The sequence below is a fragment of the Apteryx rowi genome, unplaced genomic scaffold, assembly GCF_003343035.1.
Source record: "Apteryx rowi isolate R43461 unplaced genomic scaffold, aptRow1 scaffold_147, whole genome shotgun sequence".
In the NCBI taxonomy this organism is placed as follows: Eukaryota; Metazoa; Chordata; class Aves; order Apterygiformes; family Apterygidae; genus Apteryx; species Apteryx rowi.
The window spans coordinates 618451-636175 of record NW_020447719.1 but is presented as its reverse complement, the minus strand read 5'-3'; the positions used below and the strand labels follow the sequence as shown (position 1 = coordinate 636175).

At 39.5% G+C, this 17725-nt stretch overlaps 1 long non-coding RNA gene across 1 annotated transcript; it reads right to left on the bottom strand.

Moving 5' to 3' along the window:
• Nucleotides 1–375: 375 nt before the first annotated feature.
• LOC112962377 lies at nt 376–4602 on the bottom strand. Its single transcript, XR_003252286.1, has 3 exons — nt 4494–4602; nt 2900–2944; nt 376–504 (listed from the first exon to the last, which is right to left on the bottom strand). It is a non-coding gene; the product is annotated as an uncharacterized LOC112962377 (long non-coding RNA).
• Between the last annotated feature and the right edge of the window lie 13123 nt (nt 4603–17725).

Genomic DNA, 17725 nt, shown 5'->3' with positions numbered 1-17725 from the left:
ACAGCTATAAAGTTACTCAAAAGCATTTCAAAACATGTTTCCAGAAAGTTCTCTGTGAAATAATCATGGAAAATGAGAAGGAAAGGCTATCTTCATTCATTATGTGCATAAATGAATGAGTGAATTTTCTGAAAAACTTAAATGGATTTTAGTCTGTCATTGGGTAAATTTTCTTATTTATTCCCTTTTGGTTTTTAGGGTGCTGTGACTGGAAGAGAGCCATCAGCGCATCATCAGTTACTAGGTCTCTCTCCAAAGCAAAATTAGACAGAAATTTGATCAAATTTTGTTCTGAAACAAACTGAGAAAGAATCTTGATAACCGTGCAGTGTTCCATTTTGGCCTTTATTTAGAACAGAATGTCTGTATTTCCATTTGAAATTACTTTGCTCCATTTTCTTTTCTTTTTCTTTCAGTATCCTGTGACAGCAACCTCTGTTCTTCATCAGGCCTGCCTCTGCTGCATCCCAGGCCAGCCAGATCCGCTTTAAAGACTCTATTGAACTGCAAAATGATAAACACTTGCATTTACTTGCTTTTCATCTGCTAATATCCTTTCATTTTCAGAGAGAATAAATTTCTTCTTATATTGTCATCTCATAATTCAGTAACTGTCTGCCTTTGGCCAGTTGCATGAGCATTCTGTTGGTTACTTTATTTTGGCAAGGTTTAGAGAGAGATGTGAGTAAGAAAGGGCTTCTGTCTCTTCGTCTGTTTGCCCCACTTTTTTTGTAAAATAAAGGCCATCTGGATTTTATTTTGCACTGAAGAATGTACAGCATGTACAGAATTTGTTTTCCATGTGAGAGACAGCATTCAGTTACGACTGCTTGGATTGTAAGCCTGCAAATGTTTGTGGCAAAATACCTGGCTTCAAGTTCTGCTTTCTAAAAAGAAATGTGAGCTAAGCCTGGTCTTGAGAGTAAATGTGGGAGGGTGGAGAAGGGGGAGAAATGCCATGCTGGAGAGCCTGAGAGCTGCATGTAACCCACACTCACCCATTAATGTGCTGCCCTGAACTTTGCATGGCCTGTCTTAATAACATGTAGACTCCTATAATCATGCGGCACTTCTAGTGAGAACAGATCAAAACCTCAAATAAGACCTATAATGGCTTTAAGCCAGGGGAAGAAATAACAACTAAAAAGCTAACTTGAGGAAAGTATAAATTTAGCTTGCGGTGTAGTATGTACTTAATGCATGCTGTCAGAGGGGGGGTGTGGTTGGTTATTGTGAGCTTCTCTGTTTGCAATAATAACTCTCCCTCCCAGCTATCCCTGCCGTAGCAATCATCACCATCACCATCATCATCATCACTCAGAAAGAGCATCTGGAATCTACAGGGATTATCACAGAAAATAATATAGATATGATACATTTATGTGTCCAATTTGCTATGTGCATATATTTAAGAAAACTTCTTCAAAAGGTTGATTGGGGATTATGAGGAAGGTGCTGTCTCTTGGAGGAGCGCGGCACGGCCAAGGCGGGAATAAGGGAAGTGTGGTCACTCTTCTCCCCCTTCATCCCCAGCCATCCCTAATCCTGGTAGGCTTTGAAAGCAGCCCATTCCAAAAAGGGGTTTATTGAGTCTAGTGCCTCTGCATTTCCTAACTTTCCGGGCTGGAAAAAACCTTGTTCATCTACTGAGGTGCAAGTGCAGCTCATTATTCCCAAGATGGGGCAAAATGTTACATTCCTAAAGCTGAATCTAAAAGCAGCTCCAGAAATGATCCCATACAAGGTAGGTGTCTGGAAAAGATGGGGTCTGTGGCTGTCTGGACACCATCCATAGTGGAAATTCGGGCAACTGGAAATCTAGTTTTCTAAATGCTAAGGAGGTTCCTCTCACAGAGATATTCATAGGATGCAGGACCCACAAAAGACTGAATCAGGAAGCTCAGCTGCTATCCATTAGAAGACTTCTTTTGCTTTTTCAAGTATATATCACCCAATGGCTTTAGAACATCTTCATTCTCATTTAGCTACCCCTTAGCAGTAAATTGCTGACATGCATGTTTTACACACTGTTCACACAATTTCTTTTTCGAACTGCATCACTCATAAAGCATTGCTTAACGTTCCCTCTGTCTCAGAACCAAATGGAAGCATTTCTCCTGATATATTGTACTGTCATTTCTCCCAGAGGCGATTTAATATATTAATAATGTATTCTTAATGCAATCAATCATTTAATATCTATTTTATCTCTCAGACATATAATCATAATTATTATCAGGCTACATATTTTAAAGATTTGTTTGATCTGTCCCTTGTGGTGGGTTTTGCAAAATCCCTGCCAAAATTACTGTGGCAGTTTGTGGGAAGCTACAAAAAGTTCAGTCTGCACAGCCTGCTTCATTAGGTCTAAGATTATATTTTGGTTTTAAACCCAACCGGTGTTCACTGAAATGCCATCAATCAAGATAACAAATGAATTTTTAAATGCCATATGTGCTCCAAATGGAATTTTAATGAGATATTAAAATGTACTTTATAGCTCAGGTTATACACAAATATCTTAATGTCAAATATCTTAGAGTCGTATGAAATATTTGACCAAGTCAAACATATATATGGGAGTGTATTTTTTTTAGTGGGAAATGTCTTCTCTGGTGGAAGATAAAGCTAAATAGATTTATTCTCCTGAACAGAGAGTTTCTTGATTAGAAGTCACCTCCTTTAATAGTAAACATTAACCTGACAATGATTAAGCTAGTGAGGATTTCTGCTTATTTCTGTGAAGAGTTACATGCATTATATTGTATTTATTTGTTCATTACCCCATTCCTCACCCTGATCCATTTTCATCTTATCCAGCAGTAACAGCTTCTCCTTTAGATGGTAAGATTTTAGAGGAAGGCACTGCAGTTTTTTGTATAACTTAGAATCAACTGACCTGTCATCTCAGGGAATCGCCTTCATTTTCCCACAGTCTAGAAGCCTAAAAATAATAGTTAACAATTATAGCAATTAATTACTTGTTTCAAAACTGTTATTTACATATCTGGAGCATTCAAAAGCTTTCAACTGTTGAACTGCCAGCCTTTCACAGGCCTCCGTTTCCTGGCTTTGTTAGGGCTAACTGACAGGTGTGCTAGTTGCGTTAGTGCTGCGAGGTGGCAGTCATGCCCCAACCCATGTCCTGCTTGCAATCACGAGAGGGATTTAATGGGGGAATCCAGTATTCGCTTCAATTACTAGGGAGGAGACAACTACGGCCATCTTTTCCCCACTTATTGTAAGCCCCAGTAGACAACTGTGGGAACTGTACAGCATCTTTTTGAATGCAACAACTTATCTTACAAAGAGCTTGTAGAAATCATATCAATCATTGTGTTCAAAGTTGCGTTCCTCTTGAGCAACTAAGAAAGTAACCATGGGAAATGTTCCAACAGATGAGGGAATTTTCCCCCCCAGCAAGTATAGTTGTTTTGTCCTTCTTGTGTAGTAAAAGCTCTTCAAAGTACTTACTAGGTTGGTAGCTTTTGCCCCAGTTTTCTCACATGTTCTTAAAGGGCCCAAGTAAAGCTAGTCAGGAATGTATGTGTGCATATGTGTATATGTACATAAATATCTTAGCTAAAACATTATACCTTTTTGGAATCTGTGGTTTCAGTGACGCTTTGATTGGGAAAACTAGCTCTCATGTTCAAGCTGGAATTTCAAGTAGGGAATGAAGGGAGGAGACAAACAGACTGAAATAATATCTACTGAAATGAAAGATAACTGGGTGCCAGGGCATTCTTTCTGGGTATGAAAAAAACTGGTTTAGTTCTGTGACCTGAATCAGAGAAAATTTGTCTTTCTTCTAGATTTGGGTTAGGATTTTTTTAATTTTTCTGTGGTTTAGGGAGGGCAAGGGTTACTGTTCATTTTCTTCCCTGAAAACCTGCAGTTAGTCAAGGCTTTGTCCTAAATCAGCGTAGGGGGAAAAAAAATTTAAAAAGCCTGAAACTGGAAAGTTTCATGAGACAGGAAAATGATTTCCTGCCTAGCCCAACTAGCGAGAGCTGGCAAAAACTCCACAGCTCCTCCAGAGTGTCTCCCTGGTACTTGGAGCTAAACACATCCGAGAGAAAGGAACGCAACATGAATAACAAGATGAATATGCATGTCCTGGATGTGGGTCTTGGAGTCAGCAGAAGTGAGCTACTGCCAGATGTGAGGGTTCAACCCAGACGAACAAGACTTTCAAAGAATCCTGCGGAAAATCTGTTTTGTTCCTACTAACTGAAAGAGTTCGCGTCTGTTCTAGCCGATGACTCAATAAAACGGATTTTGCTTTAAATTTAAAAAGAGAACAGTTGGGCCTACTGTGTGTGTGCAAGCTTGTAGAAGTGAATTAAACCAACAAGAAAGCCCAAGTGAATAGTTTTCTTCACCCTCTGAGCTACTGTGAGGTACCTCAGTGAGCTGCACTGCATTTTTCTGCTACCTACCCAGCTAGTGCTGCTGGTAACCACTAAGCTCAATACAAGCTTTTTACTCACTTTCTGTAGTGCCTCCTTGTTATTTGTTGTCAACCTCAGGGTGCTTTCAGGCTAATCATGACGGAGGCTTTCTGAGCATGGAAACTGCTCCATGGTTCATCTGCCACATCAGGACGGTGTCGCGTGAAAGGGAGGGACGGAAGGCCCTTCCTTATCTTTATAATTTACGTTTGCCTGCCAGAGCCCCCCTGTTTGAGGACTTTCCCTGGGTCAGTTTCGCAAAGTAAAAAGAATCTGTGTAATTTACGTTTGCCTGCCAGAGCCCCCCTGTTTGAGGACTTTCCCTGAGACAGTTTCGCAAAGTAAAAAAGAATAAGATTTTATTAAAGCGACAGATACAACAGGTTCGGAATTGCCGTTGATAAATGCACTTGCTGCTACAAATGTTCTTTCTATGAGCTCAAACTAACAATTAAGCGCTTTCAATAATAATATATTTTCCCGGGTAACGTCCGACGTTTGTCGGAGGCGCAAGTCTTACCAAAGAGGCGTCCCTGTTTGGGGGAGGGGAGAAGGAGGCTCGCTCGTCAGCAATCTCCAGTGAACAGGTCGGCGGTTCAATTTTCTTCCCTTCCAAAAACTTTAGTGAGCTATCCTCTGTTTTATAGTTGCTGAAGGTGGGATGTGGAAGTGCGGCAGACATACTTCATTGGCTAGATTGCCATTTGCGCGGTTGTTGGGGGTATGCCCCCCTTATTTACATATCGTTATGCAGCAAAGGGTGTGATTTTTAATATGGTAATCAGGGATAATGAGGCTGGGGGTACTATAGGTCAACAGTTAGTCTGTGAGCAGCAATTATTTTTTGGGATGCAACCCTTTGTGGTCAGGGGCGGACCGTGATACCTCCGTATCGCTCCCTCCTCCGCCGTGCAGCTGGAACAAACTGTCTGGCCTTCACCAGCTAGTTCGTTACTCATGTTGCAAAAGGGTGATGTGCTTTGGCTGCCACGTACTGTTTTTCCCGTGTGCCCCCTTATCTTTCTCCCTGAATTCTCTCTTGTTCCCACAGACGGGTGCATGAAGGCAGCCCTGCGCGGGGGCATGTGGCAGTAGGGGTTGCAGAGCCCACCCCAGCTGTGCCAGGTAGCGTGCTGCCCTCCCCTCTTCCTGCCCCACTCCACCCCCCCCGCAAAGTGTGTGGGCCTGTAAAGTACTGGCAGTGCCTCAGTTCATTGTGCATCTGGGCTGCGTATTATTTACATTGCAGGAGCTGCAAATGGCTCCAGTCAGCACTACATCTTTTTTTTCTTTTTCTAAACACTGAACAAATAAAAATGGAAAGCCTTGGGTCTGAAGAGATCACAGTCCAAGATAGGTTGCAAGAGTGGCTATGACTGAAAGAGGCTGGAAAAAAGGCCGGGGGGGGGGGGTAGATAAAAATACCAGCAAAGAGTCCAGATAGGAGCCAGCTATTCAAAGTTATTCTATGTAAAGCATTTGAATTAGGGCTGCTTGTATAATACGTGGGGAGCCATAAACATTTCAAGGCACTTAAGGCACAGCCCCCCCTCGAACTGTGCACTATCTATAGGTTGTCATCTTCTGAGACAAAAAGTCCTGGGTCTCACGATCAGCCTTCCTCATTTGTCTCTATAGCAGAGTGAAACAGGGGGACAGAGAGACACTGAACATGAGCAAGCTTGGGTTTGACCTCAGATCTCAGACTCCGCATCCGTTTTTTAACCCATTTGGTAAATCTCAGCATGCTAAAGCTGATATTTTCTTATGAAACTAGAATCAACATCAAATGCTAAGCGTCTGATGTGTGCCATCAGGAAATGAAAGCAGAATAATGAGCTATGCTTCACCTAAAAGTACTGTCAGTGGAGTTACTCTGGCTTTACTCTGGTACAGCTGGCAGAGAAACAAAGTTTGAGCAACCTGCTCTTTAATTTATCAGACATAGAGATCTGGTATAGCCACTACTACCCCATGCTATTCATCCATATGAAACTAATGACAAGAAAGAGCCTAAATAGATCAAAACTGTCTCTGGGGGAAGAGGCAAAAAGCTTGGTCATAGGATCTGCTCTCATGAATCATCTCAGCTGTAGATAAAGGATCAAAAAAGTTTAAGTGCATTCTGAAATTCCATGCGTGGCTGAATAGTTGGTATCACAATGAAGACTGATTTTCTTGGTATTGTATTCTCTCTGCTACTGGGTGACACTGCAGTCCACCTTTGAAGATGAAGAGTAACACTGTATATAGGCTTTGCTAACCTTATTAGGTTGTTTTAGGATAAAACTGAATGAGACTTCTGAGAAGAGCCCATCAGCCAGCTATTATGACAAGATCAGAAAAGGAACAAGAGAAAGTGTAGTGGTTCAGTGCTGATAGCCTTGCATGTGTATATACCACTGCAAGAATAAACAAAAAGAGATTAAATTCTTGCTACATGACCAAAATTGTGATTTAACTGGCATAATAAAGACTTAGTGGGATAATTTATATGCTAAAAAAATAATAGAAGGAGTACAGACTGTTCATTAAGGACAGAAGGGAGAGTGAGGAAGGGTGATTTGAAATCATAGAGTAAACCTGATGAAAGCTTCTGGGTAACAATGGAAAGGGGAACAAGCATAGGAACTACAGTGGAGGAGGAGGCAGACCACCAAGAGTAGATGATCAAGAGGATGAAGCTTTATGTGAGCTGTCCTTCAAAAGAACACGGTCTACTTGTGGGATTTAATCACCAAACTTTTCTTTAGGAAAAGAAAACTGCAAGACATGGACGGGTGATAATTCTGGGTGTGGCGGAAACAGCAAGAGGGGCAAATTCTGATAGGGAAGGACAAGTTGAGAATCAGATGGAAGGCAACTTAGGTGAAAAACACCATGAAATGGTAAGAGTTCATGATCTTTACAAAGGAAGATAAGGAGAATAGCCAAAATGCCAGTGAACTTCAAGAGGCAGACTTCAAAATATTCAGAAACTGGAAGATAAAATCCCAAAGGAGACAAGAGAATTAAAAAAAAAATCCAAATAGGTAAGGAGAACCAGCAATTTCTTGAACAATGATAAGGACTCATGCACAAGCTATCTCAATGTGGAGAGAGAATAAAAAGTGTAGAAGGAGACCTCCTGGCTAAATCACAAGTTCTTCACTGATCTCAGACCTAAGAATGGCACGGTCAGAAAGTGGAAACTAGGTAGAGTAATAACGATGAGTGTAACAGAAAAGCACAGGCATGTGGGACAAGAGAAGAAAGGGCACCGTACAAAACGAACAAGGGACAGACAGATGAGTCATATCCAGTAACAAGAACCATAGTAAGAGGAAGACAAGGTGACAGACAATGTTAAGAAAGCTGAAATGTTTCATTCCTGTTTTGTTCCATTTTTCAATAAGGTAAATGGCAATCAGGCAGATATCGTATTTAACATCACTGACAAAGGGGCAAGATCTCAGGTTAGAACAGGGAAAGAAGAGGCTAGAGAGTATTTACATAAATTAGATTGCTTTAGATCAACAAGTTCTGATGAAATTTGCCCTAGGGAACTTAGACAACTGACTGAAGCAATCCTCTGGGACATTACTTAAACAATCAGAGGAGAGCAGGTGTGGGAATGGAAGACTATAAAATGCAAACTTTGAACCAGTTGTAGCTGGAAAATGAAAATAAATTTGACACTAGTGACCGCAATCAAACGCTGAAACTGTTTCCCTAATATTTTGGCAGATTCACTATCACTTAAAATCTAAATTAAGCTTAGACGCTTTTTTTTTTACAAGAGCAGCTCCAACTTGGACAGAAATTGTAGGGAAACCTATGAAATTGAGTATGTAGACTGGACAAATTTTGGAAATGAAGGATTGGAGTTTTGGAAACTCAAATATTTGGGATGTATCAAAAGAGGGGAAAAAATCAGGGCAGTAAGTCAATGCAATGAGCTAATCATTCTATTTCCATGGAAACAACAGTGTTGAAGTAGTAGGTACATTCTGAGATATTTATCACTGTCTAATGCAAAGATAACAGAGTACTGATGGGTGATTCATCCGAAATGGCAATGGAGTGATGGGGATGTGTGGGCAGGAGAACACTTCATACTTAGAAGTATCTCCCTCTCTTAGAGCCCCTCTTCACCTTGCAGAGTCAGCGACTCCACTCTTCTCCAGACAAACCACAGTAGCCGTGTCAGTGTCAGCAGACCTGGATTAACTTTCTGAAGGAGATAGTAGATCGCCAGTAAATAATATTTACATTTTTGAAGATCAAGGTGTTTTCTTCATGTCTGCCTAATACTCTGAAATTCTCTGACAAGAATGAAATAGTCTTTAGAATAATCTCTATTCCAGTTTTCTTGAAAAGCAACATTTTTGTCATTCAATTTCCTGAATAAATTCTACTTTAAAGACTAAAATTTTGTTGTTTTAATTTTTTTTTATTGAAAAGCACTCACATTTTGATGTCCTGTCTTTTCAGAAATAACTAGCTGCCTACTTGTATTCAGTAGAAAATCAGAACACTGAAATCCTGGAAAATTATTTCTATACCCCAAAAAACAAATAGAAGTGATTTGGGTTTTAAGATGTTGTATGCATCTTTTTAGTCAGGCACAAGCCAAGAGATTTCATTCTACGTAACAATTCTGTTGTTCTGTTAAAATGCAAAAATCATTTAGATTTCTAAGATCCCTAGAGCTCATCTTGGGAGCTAGCGAGGTGGGAGAAAATACTGTATAGAACTGAGTGGTTTTATCATCCACTTTCTAATTAAAATGTCACTAGCACAAAAAAAGGGGCAAACTCCAGGTAGAACTATACTGTAAATGACTGTTCCTGAATATTAGAAAGAGCTTTTAAAATAGCTCAGAAATTTTTTAAAAAGCAACTATTTATTTCACACAATTTTCTGCCAACCAGAAGAATGCAAACTCTATTTATGGTGAGACTCCTAGAAAAAAAAGAAAGAAAAATAAAAGAGAGATGATGCAAAGTCTAATACAAGAAGATGATTCTGTTACTGAATGTGATTATCTCTGAGTGTACTACAGTATTATCATATTCAGAAGGAAAAAAAAAACATTAACCAGTCAGAATTAAGATCTACATTCTGCTGAAACCCATTAGAGTTGCTCATAAATGCATTATCAAATAACTCTCCAAATGGATAGTGTTTTCACTGCAGAAAGCTGTTATACACAAGTGTATTGGCCATATAACCACATTATTTTTAAAACATATTATCTAGTTTATAGAGAGCTTAGCATGGTGAACGTATATGTGCTTATCAGCACAGCATTTGTTGTTTTCTTCAGCAGGCCTATTTTCTTTATCTGCAATATATGTGAGTAATATTCCAATCCTCCTTCCTTTCAAGTAGCTTATCAACCTGTCAAATATTTACTTGCCAATTTAAGTTCGTTGATTCACCATAGTATTGAATCTCTCAAGATTTTTTGGGTTTGGATTTAATTACTTCCCCTCATCCCAGACAATGCAAGCTACAGAATGCATAGCAGCTTACAGAGCTGCTCACGCGTGTACCTGAAGACACTAAAGCATGCCAAATATATACTCAGGTTGGGGTTCTTAATCTGTTTATAGCAGAGCCATTTTAATGAGTGAGATTGCCTGATTACATTAGGTATAGCTTAAGGCACTTCCTAAGCAGTGGAAATCTGCTATCCAAATGTGCAGTACAATTGAGAGGATGGGAGCTGCAACAAAAAGGCTTGACCAAAAGTCACCTTGGTGCAGACCCTACTGAAAATTCTTAATCGTTATATGATTCACATCCATGACCTCCTGTGTCAAGATCTTCCTGATAACAACATTTATTTTCTTCTGAGGCCTTTGTTCCCGTTTTCTGCTGTATGAAATGTGACATCTTCTTCATACCCTTCCTCACTTATGCTTTTCACTTCTGTTGGGTGCAGTAATGCAGTGTATTTGCACTGGGAGATTATTGGGTGCAGGTATATTTTAGTTCAATATTTAATGCTTTGGGCATCCTGAGACAATGTCACTTTGTAGCTGCACATATCAGCTAATTCAGTTCCTGTTAGCCATACTAGGTTTTCTTAACTCTTTTTGGTTCACATGTGGTTCACCTGAACTCATTCTCATTGATCAGACTTTTCAGTAAGAATGGAAGAAGAACACCCGCACACACAGTGGACCAGCTTTCAGCATTTTCTCCTGTCCTGTTTATCTGAGCAAAATTAAAGCAAAAAATCCCCTCATTTTATGAACCAAGGCTTTGTCTTTAAAAAAAAATACATATATATATGTATTTTTATGCAAATTTATCTGAAAATAGAATTGTGAAAAGCATTAAAGTATTTTTTTTTTTTAGTATACGTAGAATTTGGGAATAATGATGTTAAGATGAGAATGGCTAAGTTTTGTTTAATCCTAGAGCACATATTTACAGTTCAAAAGACAGGGTTTGCAATACATGCTAAACAAACCTCAATGCTAATAGCCAAAGCTGCTTATAAAGTTCCCTTCCACTCTGCCAAAAAATAAAAAGTGCTAGGAAAATTACTGCGAAATATGGATAGCGGGGCAACATCGCTTTTGAAGAAAGCATAAGCTGTCGGCATATGTCTTGCTTCCTAACTAGTCAGATGTATACGAGTTTTTAGGTGCAGACTACAACTATAAATGATCCAGACATCTCCCTATTTATACTTAGACTTTAAAAAAATAATACTTCTCAGATGAAGCACATATTGTCTACCTAGGATTTCAAATAAGGCTACATTAATGTGGAAGAGTCATAACTGTGAGCAGGTTTTATGGTAGCTACGGTTGGTCAGGAAATCATGTCTTCCCTTCATAAACATTGTTATTCATGCGATTTCCCTTCTTTTTTATTTCTTTGAGGATCCTGAGAGTTGCCAACATTTTGAAAGAAAGTTTTATAGCATTACTCAGAAAGTAGCTGTTTTTTAAAAGGAAGAATTATTTTTGAATTTTGAATTTTGAATATTCATACCAAAATAATATTGATCTGCAGAATTCCATTTTCCTAATTCCTCTTACACACATGTCCATTTTGTACACTGCTTCTATTTTGTCAGAAAAGCATTTTCTCAGTTTAAGGGAAGAACAAATTCTACCCAGTGAATGCAGAACTTGTCTTCTTTTTTATCCCTTTGATAGTACCACATTTCTTAAAAAACAGTATCTGCATCTTTGGGGATTTTCTGGCTCCCCTCTGCACTAGAAGTCATTGGACGTGACATTCTTCTGAAGGGTGACTTCTGAAAGCTGGTGCTGTCTTCGTGGTAGAGCATCATCAACGCACACTACCTGTAAATGCAACTGAGCATGGCCCAAAAGTAATTTGAAGCTGGGCCTTCCTTCTGACTTGCAAATTATAGCCTTCCCTTGTTTGCAACCAGCAGGACAAAATGACTGACCTGCTTCTCTTCGGAGAAAAGAAGCAGATGTACAAGCCAGCAACGGTAGCATACTATCCCCATTCCCCAGCTCCCCTTTGCCCTGTGTGCTCTCTGGCAGTTGTTAGCTACTGTTCAGTCAGGATTTGAAAATGTTCTTATAAAAGCCTGGAGAGTTTCCTTGCTTTCTGCAACTGGTAAATTTTATCATTTTTCAAGCAAGGCTTTCCAAAAATAGCTTCCCACCAGCCAGAATTCTGTTTGTATTCAAGGCATGGTTTAAATATGCTGTCCAAATCCAACAAACCTGTCAGCGTACATTTTACCTTTCCTTTCCTTTAAACTGCCACCTTTTGTTTCATAAAATAATACTCCATAGCGGAGTTTAGATAAAATATTTTTTCTGGCTTAGGTATTTTCCCAAAGTGTTTTTCTCAATATTTAAGCCTCCTTGTTCTGATAAAGACAAATGCAAAAATCTACATGTTTGTGCATCTCAGACTTCTTATGTGAACTTCCTTTTACTCAGCTGATGCTCATATACCATTATCTAATGTGAGCCAAAGGGAAAATCTCCATTATGGGAGAAGGCCAACAACTGTAGAATGAGATAGCAACTTCCTTCTGGAAGTTTGCTTTGATTCATGAAAAAAAGCTGTAATGTATACGTGCTGATCTTGGAGACATCAGAAGTATTTTCTTCCCATTCAAGGGACCACTTCACATTTATAGGAAATAATCATAAAGAAAAAGCTCAGAGAGTGAGTTACAAAACTCAAGTAAAAATCAAATTAGTAACAGAAAGATCTGCTGTTCATTCTTTCCCCCCACTACCATAGGCAACCTGAACAAAAGAATGGAATTTTCATCCACCTTAACAAAATATATCTGGAAATTTTGTGTTCTCAAAAGAGCTCTCACTTCCAGCACTTTGTCCAAATGAAATAATCTATTTACAATGCCATTATAGATGCAAGCATCCATGATATCTCAGAGCGTTGCATTCTAGGACAGCTTTAGCCATACAAGAAAGCCTGAGGCTTTTTATAATACTTAAAGTATAAAAGCTTAGTGTGGATTTGATTCTTAATCTTGCCTGACAAGACAACCTGCATCTTGAAACACTTGGCACTTTCTTCATCTCTGGTCCCCTGTCCCCAAACCTCAGTTCCACAACTACAAGTAGGAGATCATGAACATTTGTTGGAGGCATCCTTGCTGGTTTCCAGAATTGCTGAACAGTATTTTTTACAAGTCCTACTCTTGAATAGTGTCTTATTGCCTTTATCTGCCCTTCAGGAGTATTCTGCCTCCAGTGCATGGAGGCAAGGAAAGTGTCAGCAAAGGTGACATCTTTTAGGAGGGGGGATCGGGATTTGTGTACAGCAGCACAGGTTTTGGGCAAATGCTGTGCTAAAAAGATGGAAAGGGAGATAGGATATACACATTACTAAGTGGGCTCTCTTTGAAGAAGAGTGCCACCAAAAATTGGGACTTGTAGTAGAAAAGAAAGGCTACAAGATTTCCAATCTTCACACATGCTCTAGCCTACTAGAGCATTTCAGAAAAGAAGATCCTTTGACATCTGTCCTTTATAACGTTCTGTTTCTTGAATGGACTGAGGCAAATATTGAGGATCTGTCCATCAAGCACCCCTTCAGAGACAACACTGCATGTGCAGCGTCCAGCCAGCTAGCTGCAGGCGGCTCAGAGAGGGGTTAGTTTCCCAGGACAGTAGGTGAGTAGTACTCACTTCAGGACTTCAGGACACTGAATGAGCCTTTGGAGGCACTTTTGCCCTGGACAGATCTCTGATGATAGTACAGGATAGCAAGACATCCAAGTTAGGCTGCCACAACCACCTTGGTGGGACCAGGCACTTATTTCTCAGGCATCACAGTAGCAAAGTGAAGCATCTAAAACAGTAAGGGAAAATCTGGCCCAAAATCCATAGCAGAGGAATACAGTATTCACACTCTCTTTATAACCCATCACTCAGTGAGTTGTCTAATGGGGATGAGGGATGAGGGAGACTCCAGTGCCTCCCCATGAATTCCTACATTTTAATCAGGCAGAATTACTCTACATAGGGTAGACTGAAAGAAATCAACCCCTCAAGCCCATGTATCCCAATAGTTAGGAAGGGCGAAGAAGATTCACCTTCAGATGATGACTGTGACTCTTCAGACCCTGCTCGGAATCACATTTAGTGCTTAAAATGAGGGATCAGTCATTCACGAAGCCCTATTCATAGATGTATCTGGGTAACATGTCACTGCTTAGAATCTGTTTAGACTCAAGCCGCTATTCTTAGATTACACCAGACAGTACATAAAAACAGTTACTAAGTAATGTCATTTGTCTGGCATAGCCACAAAAGACATACCACTATGTACATTTGCTGACAGCTGAAAACAAAATTATTGACAAACAATCAAAATCCAGCAAATAGTGAGAGATGATGATCTATTTTGTAATGGAAAATGGAGATCAGACTTGTTTACACACAATCAAGCAAAGACCCAGGCTAACCACGAGGCTGTATAATTTTAGCTAATCACACGCAGAAGAACCCAAACACACCATTTTATGTGACGATGTCCAAATTTAAATTTTAAATGGAGACACGTATGTAGTTCAGCTTTTTCGCTTTTACCAACTAAATGAATAAGTTCTCCTCAGTACAAAGCACTGTAGCTTTCCACTTAATGTCTTCCATTACAAACATAATTTTAAACCAAGTTGATTTATTTACTTTGCTGAAATGTCTCTGCGGTTCATTTATGAATCTGCTTACATATAGGGGTGTGTGTGTGTGTGTGTGTGTGTTTGTATATATAAATATATATATGTATGTATGTATATATTTATATATATATATATACACACACATATATATATGACTGTCTGTAAAGCCACTGCAAGGATGGTAGTAAAGTGGAACCAAGGTTAACAATACAATGAACACATTTGAGAACCATGGTTGAGAATTTGGTTTTGTTATTTTGTTTTCAAATGAATATACTTTAAGTTATTATTTGCATCCTGGTTGCTGAGCCTCGAGGCTGCATTAGAGTCATATTTTCATGTTTCTTCATTGTGACGGGGCAAAAATGATATTCTAAAGGAGAAAGGCAAAAAGGAAAAAAATGAAGAATAAGAGCTGTGGGAAGAAGGAGGAGCAGAAGTGAAAAGATAGATGTTGATAGAAGCTCCCAACAGACCAATGGTCCCAGCTGTTCACAAAGGAAACTCCTTTCGGGCCAAAGACCTCGATGACAGAAGGCAACCTGAGACCTTAGTGCAGTACAGAGCATGAAGTATGAAAATCATAATTGCTTTCTCTTCCTTGAGAGTGACACTGAGAACAGAGTCTTGCAGACCTCTGCTAAATACTTGGCATTTTTGTCAGCCCAGGGAACCATTCTTGATGTACTCCACTCTCACCAGGAGGCAGCATGCTCATCACCTCCCAGTATTGGGCTCTCTGAAGTGTTCTTGAGACAAGATAAAGAAGCAAAACCCATGCTGTCCTGTGCTTCCCCACTCCTCTCAGTCAGGGAACTATTTCTTTGCTCATGTTCCTGCATGCTCTCATGTGAGCCTCTGCTTCCTACTTCAATATCAACTTCAGAAGCAAAGAGGTCATTTATTCCCTCCTTTTGCTTTCTTTTCATTTGCCTCCTCAAAGAGATCCCCTGAAGATGGCCCCTTTGCACAGCAGTGCAGCTTGAAAATTATGAGAAATTAAATTGTCACACAATGGCAGGTGCATCCTTTTCTACTCTGCTGGTAAAGGCAGAATAGCAGCTGCCCCATCAGAACAATAAAACTACTTTCCAGCTCTCTGTGACTGGCTGTCATTGAACAGCCGTGCATAAAAATAATCCATGGAGATCCCAGGGGTGGCATTTCTCATCTCTTATCAGCTCTGCTGCACACACCAGAATTTGATAAGACACCTAGAAGGATGATAAAAGCTGCTATCAAACTGTCTAAATAGAAATAATAACAGCAATAGTAGCAATATCAATAGATTTATGGAAAATCAGTGGCTATATTATTTTGATGCTGTTTTAATTATTCATTTCTAAAATATTTCTTTCTTCTCCTTAAGTTTAGGGTAGCTAACATAGCAGGTCTGTATTTTTTTATTAACCTGAGAGATTAATGACCTTTTGTATGGCTGAATCGACTTCAAAATATCTTCTAATTCATAAAAAAAAGAAAAATGAAATCAAATATAGTCCCTCAAAGCCATCTCTTGAGCCCTTTTAAACACCCACACTGCTGTGCACATACACATCCATATCTTTCCCTTCTCATCCCAAGTGTTTGCAAAGCAGTAGTATACATAATCCTGCTAAAATTATTTTCGGACTTATCAACACTGGAGTAGACTGGTGATCTGCCTGGATCCACATCCTTTCTCAGGCAATGCTCCATGGCAGATGTTCCAGAGGAAAACATTAAATTCCCTATGGTGTACTTGACAATTGTGTAACACTACTGCTCTAGGGGAAATTTAAAACTTTCCCCAGCTGGTAATCAGCTCACATACACTGAAGTATGAGGACAGATAATTGTTATCTTACCCAGTGTGACTGCAGATGATATTTTTATTCGTGAGCCTTCCTCTCTGAATCCTACTGATTATCTTCTTCATTGATACCCTGTGCCTGTGAGTTCCCAGGGCTAACTTCATATTGCACTTGCTTTTGTTCTTGTGGGTCTAAAGGAGTAAGTTTCAGTTCCACTCAGTTTCCTTTTATGTATATTTCTCTTTTTTTGTCATAGGTAGTGCAAATAGGAGATTCTAGCTGTCCTTTACAGTCTTTATAATATGAATCATGTTATATATCTCTATGACATCTCCCTTTACTTCTCTACTCCCCAAAAGAAAAAGCTCGTGTTAAACAGTTATATTCTAAAGTCACTCTGTGCCCTCTTTCCTTTCAAAAACACCTATAACCCAGATAGATCTAAGCCAACTCTTTGAAATCTAAAGGAAAGCACTTTATGAGAACATGATAGTAATGATACTGAATGATGATAATAGTTTGCCCTTTGTAATTACACCAGGCCATAGCATTCCAGGAGAAATTTCTCTTGAGTACACGCTTTAGCCATGCTGAATGATACTTTTGCATGTCAAATAATGCCTTTCAGAGGAACAGTACTAGCTGCATTAGCTTCTAATTACAATATTTTCAGAATTGGTCCGATATAGGCAAGCATTACTGAAAAGCACACGAGAAATATGCATTCAGTGAAGCACATCCCTTTCCACCTGAAGCCAATGGTAAAACTTCTGTTGGCAGTTACAGGAGCAGCCTCTCTCCTTCACTGTGGTGCTCAGGGAGTTATCAGTAGAGGCTTTCCTTCTACATGCGTATGAGACTGCGACTATAACATCGTGTGCATTGAAGGGGTGTTGGGAGCCCTTCCAACTGAGCCTTTCCACGTCGCAAACGTATAATTGTGGATCTCAAAATTCCACGTGTTGCAATCTGTTGACTGGAAGAGGTATCATTAGAATGGATTCCTCTGTGGAAAAATATGTCCTCTGTGGATCAGCTCTAGTGACAGTTGTCCAATAAACAGAAAGCTTTTTAAGACGTGCTTATCCCAATGATTTCCTTTTGTTTAGGAGAAAAACAGCTATAGTTCTGTTTTTTTCTTATACATGTTTGATGGGAAACCAGAAAACACACAAATTCTCCCTTTCAAAAGGAGAGGAAAAAAATAAGGTCAGCTCTGTAGATCTTGATATATTGGGTAAGGAAGTACGCATGAAGCTTTTAAGGTAGGAGGCATAATGAAGCACCATAGGGAATAAAAGTCAGTGGGGTGCACGGATGCTTCCTTTCAG